Consider the following 10,272-nt stretch of genomic DNA (forward strand, 5'->3'; position numbering starts at 1 on the left):
CAGCGAGCTGTATGGGCACAGCTGGGTACTACTTTATAGTATGTTCATTCTACTCACTGGGGTTTATGCCTAGGGTCAGATTTGGGTACATGTATAGGTATGTGTCAGCTGTGCTAGCTATTGGATATATTTAGACTAATTGAGTTCATTGGCAGAACAATTGAATGGGGGGGTGGAAGGCATGGAGGGCTATCATGGATATCAGGGACAATGGAGGAGGAAGATGGGACATGGCAGAGGGTGGGGGATGGGGAATCAGGGATGGCAAGACAAAGGGTAAGGTATGCAGGATGTAAGAATTGGAAAATTACTTGCTAAGAACATGTATGATGATGTGCTTGATTGAACCAGTGCACAGTGTATTTTGGATGGAAAAGTCATTGGTGTGTTGTGATGGTGTATAGTGAATTAAGGTAGAAAATAAAAATTAAAAAAAAATTAAAAAAATAAAAACAAATAATGATAAGTGCTGGAGGAGATGTGGTGAAAGGGGAACACTACTACACTGTTGGTGGGAATGTAAATTGTTCCAGCCACTGTGGAGAACAATATGAAGGTTCCTCAAACACCTTCAAATAGAACTACCATTTGAAGGCCTTCCTACCCAAAGGGCAGGAAAGTACTCAGTTGGAAAAGTGCTTGCACAACTATTTTCATTGCAGCATTATTCAACCCAAATGTCCACAAACTGATGAATGGATTGAAAAATTGTGGAACATATACTCCATGGGATACTATTCAGCCATAAAAAACAAGGCCCTGGAATTTGATAGAAAGTGGAAAAATATGGAAGACAAGTTGCTGAGTGGAGCAAGTCAGACTATGAGTGGGAGACATTGTATGTCTCCACTTAACATATACCAACTATCTTCACTCTATGTTAGAGACTGAAAGACTGGAGAACATAAAAGTATTAAAAATTGTAATGGACACTAGAGACTAAGTGGAAAGTGTGGGAGGGGAAGAGTGTAGGAAAGGAAATTTGGGGGGGGAAATGGAAAGGTAAGACACTTGTGGGACACAGATAAGGCTTATTATCTGTTGACGAGGATGTGTATAATAGTCTCAACTGGGCTAGACTGAGGTTTAAATCATGCTGGGTAAAGTCTCTTCACAATCTGAATGATGTATAGTGATTTAATGTACAAATAATAATAATAATAAAGTACCTATTTAATAAAAAAAATTCAACCAATGGTATCTTGATAAGGAGCCCACTTGAGGACATATCGTAATTGGCGGAATCTGTCACCTCTGGAGTCACTTCTACCCTTTCAGTTGAACTCAAGCTTCCTCATGCTCAGTCTTTTTATTTAATTATTTATATTTCTTGTTCTTTTATATATTCAATCACGTTATTTAACTTACAAAATAATATTCTAACGTGTACATTTCTAGTTGATAATACTATAAAATTATCTATTTCAAAATCACTAATTTGCTTTTGGGAACCAGCAGTTAGCGTAATGGCTATGTCGCTGGACTCCCACGTAGTCGACCGCGGTTCGTGTCCCGGACCTGGTGGCTTAAAACTCACGCCAGGCGCGTGTGCGTGCATGCCCAAGATCCCAAGAGGAGAATGGAGGAGAAGGGATTGCGGCGTGACCATCCCCTCTGGGGGGGTGATTTCTTGCTTTCTGTCTCTATGTCTCTCTCTGTCTGTCTGGCGAGCGCAGGCGCCCTACAGTGAAAATCTCTCAAAAAAAAAAATATCACTAATTTGCTTTTGTTAAAGTATATCTCCTTGCTCACATTATAGGCGACCGCACTCAAGTGTGTTTGCCTAAAAGGGAACTGATTGGGTTTTCTGGTCTGCTCTCATAGAAGTAATCATAAGTTCTTTGAGTCACCCTTGACTCAAGAACATTTTTGCAATTGGAAAATAGGAACAGCAAATTTATTGTTTTAATAAACACATCTGAATAAAGGCTTATCAGAACTAAAAAAAAAGAGGAAAAAAATAAAAGAAAACACTCTGCTTGGGCCAACCTGCCTCATAATGAGGAACACTGATGTCCTCACCTTGTGTTACCAGCTGATAGCCCTCCAGTACATGTCACTGAAACGGTCCTAATCACCTAGCCCAGCCACTTCATCCACTGATCACAGATGTACTTATGAACCAACCCCACGTAAATCAGCAGGACTGTTCAGCTGCTTATGACTCATAAGTAAGAATGAAGTTTTCTTTTTTTAGGTTGATGATATTCAAAGCAGTTTGTTAAATGGTGATACCTAGTTGATATTATCACCAATTTTTCTGTTTTTCTCAGGTTTTTGCCATAGGACACGTGTGCTTACCTGAGAGAGACAGAAAGAAAGTAAAAAAAAAAATCAACTCCCCAGGGGCATGGCCATTCTTTTCTCAGGATTTTAGGTTCACAGGCACATGCACCTGGCATAATTTTTAAGACACCAAGTCTGGGACTCAAAACATAGTCTGCCAGGGACCAGCAGTTAGTGTAATGGCTATGTTGCTGAAAGCCTATGTTGTTGACCACGGTTCGAGTCTTGGACTCAGTGGCTTAAACTCACGCCGGGTGCGTGTGCATGCATGCCCAAGATCCTGAGAGGAAAATGGAGGAAAAGAGATTTTGGGGTGGCTGCCCCCCGGGGGGTGATTTCTTGGTTTCTGTTTCTATGTCTTTCTGTCTCTCTGGTGAGCGCATACACCCTATAGCAAAAACCTCTCAAAAAAAAAAAAATACATAGTCAGCCATATGCTAGCTTGCTTTATCTCTCTCTCTCTTTTCTCCTCTCACACATACACACACATTCTGTCCCTCTCTAGTCAAATTACTATACTCGTTGCCTTCAATTAAAAATTAATTTTTTTTTATATTTCTTTTTTTGGAGAAGTTTTTGCTATCAGGTATGTGAGCTCGTCAGAAAGACAGAGAGAGACAGAGAGACAGAAAGCAAGAAATCACCCCCCAGGGGGGATGACGTCACCGCAATCCCTTCTTCTCCATTCTTCTCTTGGGATCGTGGGCACGCTCACACACGCGCCTGGCATGAGTTTAAGTCACTGGGTCCGGGACTCAGACTGTGGTCGACTACATGGGAGTCCAGCGACATAGCCATTACACTAACTACTGATCCTGAAAATTAAATTATTATGGAGCTTTGAGCAAATAACAGACCAAATTGAGATTAACCTAATTTCTTTTTGCAATTAAGTTAGTTTATACCTCTCTTTAGTAAAAGGGGGAATGGAAAGAGAAAAGAAATGTTTCAGAAGAAACACTTGTCACTAGATTCTAGCTTTGTCCATACTTTAAGATCTTTTGTGAATCAATAAAATGTGAAAAAAAAAGTTTAGTATGAAAGGGAGGAGGGGAAGGGGACAGAAAAAAAAAATAAAAGTATACTTAATTGACAAAAAATAAGAAGCTATTTGCTGACGATAATGTATATAGCGATATCTTTGTCTTGACTGACATGCACGGTATTTGTGTTGGAAAAAAGAACTGTATACTGTAAAGACATGTGATTAAATGTAAATACATTTAAATAAATAAATAAAGTAAGCATATTTAACATTAAAAAAATCCCAAGCCTTTAAAGAAGCATTGGTCTTGTTACATGAAACTCTTGTATTTGTACAGTCTGCTGTATTTGTCTTCAACTCTGTCATGGTTGTTGGTGTTTGGAGGCATAACAAAGAAATATTTTGCTTAAATTACCATTTTCCTCTATTTTGAGGAGATTAGGAACACTGTGCTTCAATGAGACTCTTCCTTCTCTCTCTGACATGGTCAAGTCTCCAAACAAAGCAGCACCTCCAGATGAATTTCAAGTATTTGAGAGATTAAATTGGGTTGAACATGACTTTCTCACTCACTGTTTGATATTTGAGTCTTAATATTGAAGTACACTTTTGTTTACTGTATTTTTCTATAGTTTGTACATAGAAATATTTTCTATATATCGCTACATACTCTTCTATATTTATGGACTCTCAATTCAATTATTTTGTATCTCATTTTGAATAACAAGTTGGTAGGACCAAAATGATCAACCAGGGGAAGTTTTGACCATGTCCCAGACTTTCCTCATCGTATTTAAAAAGATGTTTAAACAATATTAGGTAAGTTTTAAATTAAATTGAACTAAAAGACTTGAAACAGAATTATATTTTCTATACAATCCTAGCATGCTGATGGTGAGAATAGTCGTGGCACATAATAAGCATTGTACAAGTATGTGTTAAATGAATGCATCACAACTATGTTGAGGAAAAAAAGAATATTGCACAGGGTCAGCCCCATAGCCTAGTGGTTAAAAGGAAGCCAGATTCTACAAGGCAGATGGTGGTTTGAATCCTGGCCCTGCAGGTATTCAATAAATGGAGGACACATGTCCAAAATCCTGGAGAAATGGAGGCAAAGAAATGAAGAGGAAGAGAAGAAATGGAATGACCATGCTTTATTGGGTGGTGCTCCCCTTTTCTGCCTGTTTTTCTCTCTGATGAGAACACACACACAAAAGAGGTTGAAACAAAATTTATTCATTGGTATGGTTATACTTGAATGACGAAGCTAACTGTGATTGTGTCTCTATTTTCACATTATAATTAACATTTTCATAGCAGTGAAAATAAAATTAATTTCTCTTGTAGAAGAAATATGTTTGAGACTCTTTTTTTGTTTGTTTTGTAAAGGTTTTCACTATAGGGCGTGTGTGCTTGCCAGACAGACAGAGAGAGAGACATAGAGACAGAAAGCGAGAAATCACCCCCCAGAGGGGATGGTCACGCCACAATCCCTTCTCCTCCATTCTACTCTCAGGATCTTGGGCACACATGCACATGCGCCCAGTGTGAGTTTTAAGCCACCGCGGCCGGGACGCGAACTGCGGTCAACTACGTGGGAGTCCAGCGACATAGCCATTACGCTAACTGCTGGTTCCCGAGACTCTTTAATATACAAGAGGAATTCTACTATACATTTAGGTTTTCATTGTTTGATAACTTTTATATTTCAGATACTAGTAGAGAACTGTCATGCCTGGTAATAATATACTCTGTAACTTAATGAAGAAGTTCTGTATTATCATAATCATACTAACTCTGTACTGAGTACCTAATTTACATGAGGTGCCAAGATAAAGATAAATATTATACCTTCTTTAATTTTCTTATTGACTTATGCATTTATTTTTACATTTTTTAGCACCTAAATACAAAACATCATTTTAAGTACACTATACAAAGGTGAATAACATAACCTTTATCGTGGAGGAAACTCTAAGGAAACTTGACCTTAGTCAAATAAGAACAGTACTGTCATGGGTGCTGATAGACATTTATAGTAACATAAAAGAGGGATGTTCACTACCATGAAGAAGCATGTCATTCAAGACAAAGATTTCGCTATATACTACCAGGTCAGGGGTGAGGATCACAGGAAGAGTTAATGATTGAACTGAAGGATGAAAGTAAAATTCCCTATTCCTACTTCACCAGGCTGGAAGAAGGAAGGCAATTCTGAGATTCATCTAAGGCCACCAACTAAAGGCCTTGTTCCTCTTCATAAATCATTAGTCAGAAAATGGGTTTCAATGGGACCAACAGGTGCCATGGGGCCAATAGGTGGCATGGTTGTTAAGGGCACTGGACTCTCACATGGCTGATCTGGATCAAGAATAAAAAGTGATAAAAGTAAATTAAAACTGAATTACCTTTAAAATAAAATGTCTTTCCTTTGCTTCCTAAGGTCTCCTAATGCAGACACTCTAGACATTTTTCATTTCCTAATACATACATTTTTGTATCTTCATAGGCCCATTTTACAAACAAGTTGCTTTTTTACAACACTCGGTTCTGTCCAAACAATTTTGATATATATTCCTCATGATTATAAAACATGGTTTTGTGTTTTAGAATAATAATGATCCATAATGCTTGCTTCTATAATGATAGAAACCCTGGCTTTAGGTCTTGCTGACAGATTGCTGTTTCCTTAAATTAAGAATGATTTTATTCAATTAAGGAGCTAGAAAGTAATGTATAGAGGACAGTGACTTCTGTAGATTCTATTAAAACATTAGAAGAAAATGACCAGCTTTAAATTTTTGAGCCTTAGGTTTAAGTTAACTACAAGAATTATCTAGCACTAATCATAGATTTCAGTTTAGTTATTAATGATGATGAGTTTTTGAGAACCATCTATATGCTAGGATCTCTTTAAAATTTCTTCCACAGATTACTTCCATTAATCCTTATACAACACTACACAGCAGAAAAAATCTTCTAATCTTCACTTTGCCAAAGTCTAATTGTGGAAACTTCTTTTATGTTAACTATTTTCATTAGATACCTCCAGCAAACAAATAAGACATCTTATAATAGGTGAAGTAATTTCTAAGAAGTTGTAAATCAGTTCAAATCAAGTTGGTCTCTTCTCTTCAACCTATCAGAAACCACTGACTCTTGGTTAAGTATGCATAGATGGCTGATATAACATACTAAGCACAAATTAATTGTATCTTTATTGTATTTATAAAGTGTACATTCTGCCCTCAAATTTGCTGTAATGAAATTATCTTACAGTGACTTGCTCTAAAAGTACAAGGTTCTAACAAGGTAATTTGAGCATACAAGGCACTTGTTTCATGTCTACTCACTTCGAAAAAGACCAATTTTCATGATCATCACAGCAAACATTTATTGAACACCTATAGCACAGCCTATTTTAGCATGCAAGATGAATCAACCTCAGGGGAGAGACATGGTTATCCAAACTGTGATGAGAGAATGGAATGACGAGGACTCAATGGAAGCAAATGGAAGAGGTGAATGTTGTGCTATCCTTAACTGTGAAGTTAAAAAAATGAAGAAGCTGTATTTTTTACCCTCAAGGAGCTTATGAGACTTATGTAATTTAAGAGGATTTAAGTCTGTTTCTTAGCACCACAGGAAGAAAAAACTAGCTCTAATTCACTATCCTGTAACTGTTGTAACTTTCATGGTACCTACAGGAGATCAATTTGAAAAAGGAAATGGCTAAACTGCTTTAATGGGAAAATGAAGATGGCTACTTGACAGTATGTATATTATAATAAATAATTATATAATTTATTTATTTAATTTATATTATATTATATAATTTATATTATTTAATTATAATAATTAAATAATAGCCAGTGTTTATTGAGAGATTACCTTGAGCTGTTGATACTGCCACACACTTACCCTCTACAGTAATCCTGTGAGGTAGGTACAACTGTTATTTCCCTCAATACAGAGGAGACAGCTGTGCCACAGAAATAATAGTTTATCAGAAGTTGCACAGTAGTCTTCAGAATTTGATCTCTTGGCCCTTCTACTGGTCTGAATATTATTAAAAATAAAAAATATGTAATGTAATTAAATAGTATTATCATAGGGCCCCAGATTGTATGAAGGTTAAAGTGCCTGAATCCCTCATGGCCCATTGCCTGTTTCGAATCCTGACCCTGTGACTTGCAAATCACACTGAGCACGTGTGCATGCGTGGCCAAAAACCAAGAGGAGAATGGAAGAAAGGAATTGTGGTATGACCATCCCTCCTAGGAAGTAATTTCTCACTTTCTTTGTCTCTCTCTGGCAAGTGCATTCACACTACAGCAAACTAAATAATAATAATAATAGTATCATAAAACAGTTTATATAGCCAAGTCTCCTTAGTCTCTGCATCCTGTTTATTTTAAATATTACTAGATAAAAGAATGTTCTAACATAATCAGAAAAGTGATACAACCTTCTGATATATCTTAAAATGATATTTGAATTATGGTCAATTACTAATAATATGTTAAACTATCCAAAGGAAGCAATCAAGGATTGAGATGTAGCACTATATGCTGGACACCAGAAATATATAAAACCTAATCCCTGCCTTTGAACTGCCCACAGTGAGGTGACAGAGATATGCAGGTTAAAAAGAAAAAAAAAGGATTGTGATAGAATTAGAACAAGCAGAGCCATTGGAATATGAAAGGCATTATTTGAAACTATGAGCTGTATATTGTCCCCCGAACAAAGTCAGATTAACAAGTAAACAGAAGTTCCCAGCTGTAAGACCAAACCACTCCTTTTCTCAGGACAACAGTTAATCTTTAGTGGGAAAAACAGGAAGCATCCTATTCAAAATTCTGATTGAAGGATCCAGGCTGAATATTCATTAGGGTTGAGGTGGGGAGAAGCAGGGATTTCTCAAACTATTGATATGTGTTTCCTAGACAGCTTCTCTGGAGGAAGGATTCCTAGTCTAGATATTATTCCTATTCTAGATAATTCCTAGTCTAGAAGTTTTTCTACTCTAGATAATAAAGTATTTTTTTATTTCTGGTAATTGCCAGTTTACAAGTTTTATATACATTTTGAACATTAAGATCTATGAGAGAAAAACATCACTTGCCTTCTGAAATGTCATCTAAAGCTAGATTAAATGAATACAGAGACTGAAATCATTACTATGCTATAGAGAAACCAGGGAGCTCACATAGAAGAATATGCTCATTTCTTGCTTTTTGTCAAGTGTTGTTATTAAGCTCTTGATAAATACTGTCCACTGGGCCTGCAAGAATGGTTAGTGGACAGGTGTGGATACAGAAGATTATATTTGAACATAGTGCTAAAACAAAGGACAATGAATAGCTTTAGGAAAATGAAGACCTGTCTTTTTTTTTTTTTTTTCCTCTACTCTAATAGAGGAAGGAAGGCAGAAGTACATGTTGGTGGTAGAATTGATAGTCAATGTCTTGCAAATTGAGTCATAATCAATGCACATCAGTGAAACCTCAAAGGGAAAGTAGGGAAATTCTAAAAGTGAACTGAAGAGATGATTTTATTATAAGAACTGAAAAGTATTTGCTGGCAATATTAATACAGAAGCTATCTATAGCATTTTTACATAAGAAGAGCAGACAAACTGAGATAGAACTGAAAAAAATTTGTTCCATTTGCCATAGCCACAAAAAGTATAAGATACTTACAAATAAATCTAACCAAGGAAGGTAAAGACTTCCACAAGGAAAATTATGAGAAGCTAAAAAAAGAAATTGAAAATGACACAAAAAAGTGGAAGGACATCCCATGTTCCTGGATTGGAAGAATTATTATAATAAAAATGGCAATTCTACACAAATTAATCTACTTATTTAATGCAATGCCAATCAAAATACCAGACATATTCTTCACAGATCTAGAAAAGACAATCATAAAACTTGTCTGGAATCATAAAAGAGCCCATATTGCCAAAGCAATCTGCACAAGAGTGGAGTGGGCGGCATCTCACTGCCAGACCCAAAAATATACTACAAAGCTCTGGTAATCAAAGCAACATGGTACTGGCGCAGAAACAGACAGGTGGACCAACAGAACAAAATAGAGTCCCCAGAAATAAACCCCAAACATACAGTCAGCTGATTTTTGACCAGGGGTACCAGTCAATCCAGTGGAGAAAAGAAAATCTCTTCAACAAGTAATGCTAGAAAATCTGGATTTCCCCCTGCAGAAAGATGAATCTGAACCCCTACCTCTCACCTTTGACAAAAATCAACTTGATGTGGATTAAAGATCTAAACCTAAGACCTCAAACTATAAAACTGCTCCTGGAAAACACTGGGGAAACTCTGGGAGACATTGGGGTAGGTAAAGGGTAGGGGAAGATTTCTTGAATTGACGGGGCCATGCAGACAACACAAGCTGGAAAAGAGGCTGCCTCCCATGCCTAAGGCAAGACCTGGACTGGGAAGAAACTGCAAAGCAAGGACGACAGTTTACGAACCCCCCATTGTGTCGCTGTACTGGCCTGCACTCAATTTCTCTGCCGTGAGCTATACTGATGGTACCCCATAAGGGCAAAATAACACCCCCAGCCTTACTGTAACTTTTACAATAATCCTGAAGGAATGCAGGTCCCTAACTTGGGCAAATGGGAATTATCTCCTGAGACTCACTCCACCTGCCTGGAAAATATCAATAAAGAGTGCTGCATTCACCTCTCCTACTGGGGATTACATAGATAACATCAGAAAAGTTTGAATTAATGGAAAGCTACTAAATTGGTGAAACGACCTCAGTAGCTGGGGGAGGTTTAGGGACTCATCTGTGAGGCACTGATACCCCAAACAAAGACCATGAGCCAGCTTTGATCTCAGGACAAGGGAAGATTGCTGTTCCCTAAGCCACAGCCATTGTATACAACAGCACATAGAGGGTCCCAAGTACGCAGTAACCTTTAGGTCAGTCATTAAGCTGCTCGCAAGACCACATTCCTTTCCCAT

The 10,272-nt window shown here is 37.3% G+C and overlaps 1 pseudogene; it reads left to right on the forward strand.

The window, feature by feature from the left end:
- Positions 1–10,272, forward strand: part of LOC102475578 (cytosolic purine 5'-nucleotidase-like) — a 56,560-nt pseudogene that overhangs the window by 41,277 nt on the left and 5,011 nt on the right.

Source organism: Tupaia chinensis, unplaced genomic scaffold (genome assembly GCF_000334495.1).
Source record: "Tupaia chinensis unplaced genomic scaffold, TupChi_1.0 Scaffold000619_1, whole genome shotgun sequence".
NCBI classification, from domain to species: domain Eukaryota; kingdom Metazoa; phylum Chordata; class Mammalia; order Scandentia; family Tupaiidae; genus Tupaia; species Tupaia belangeri.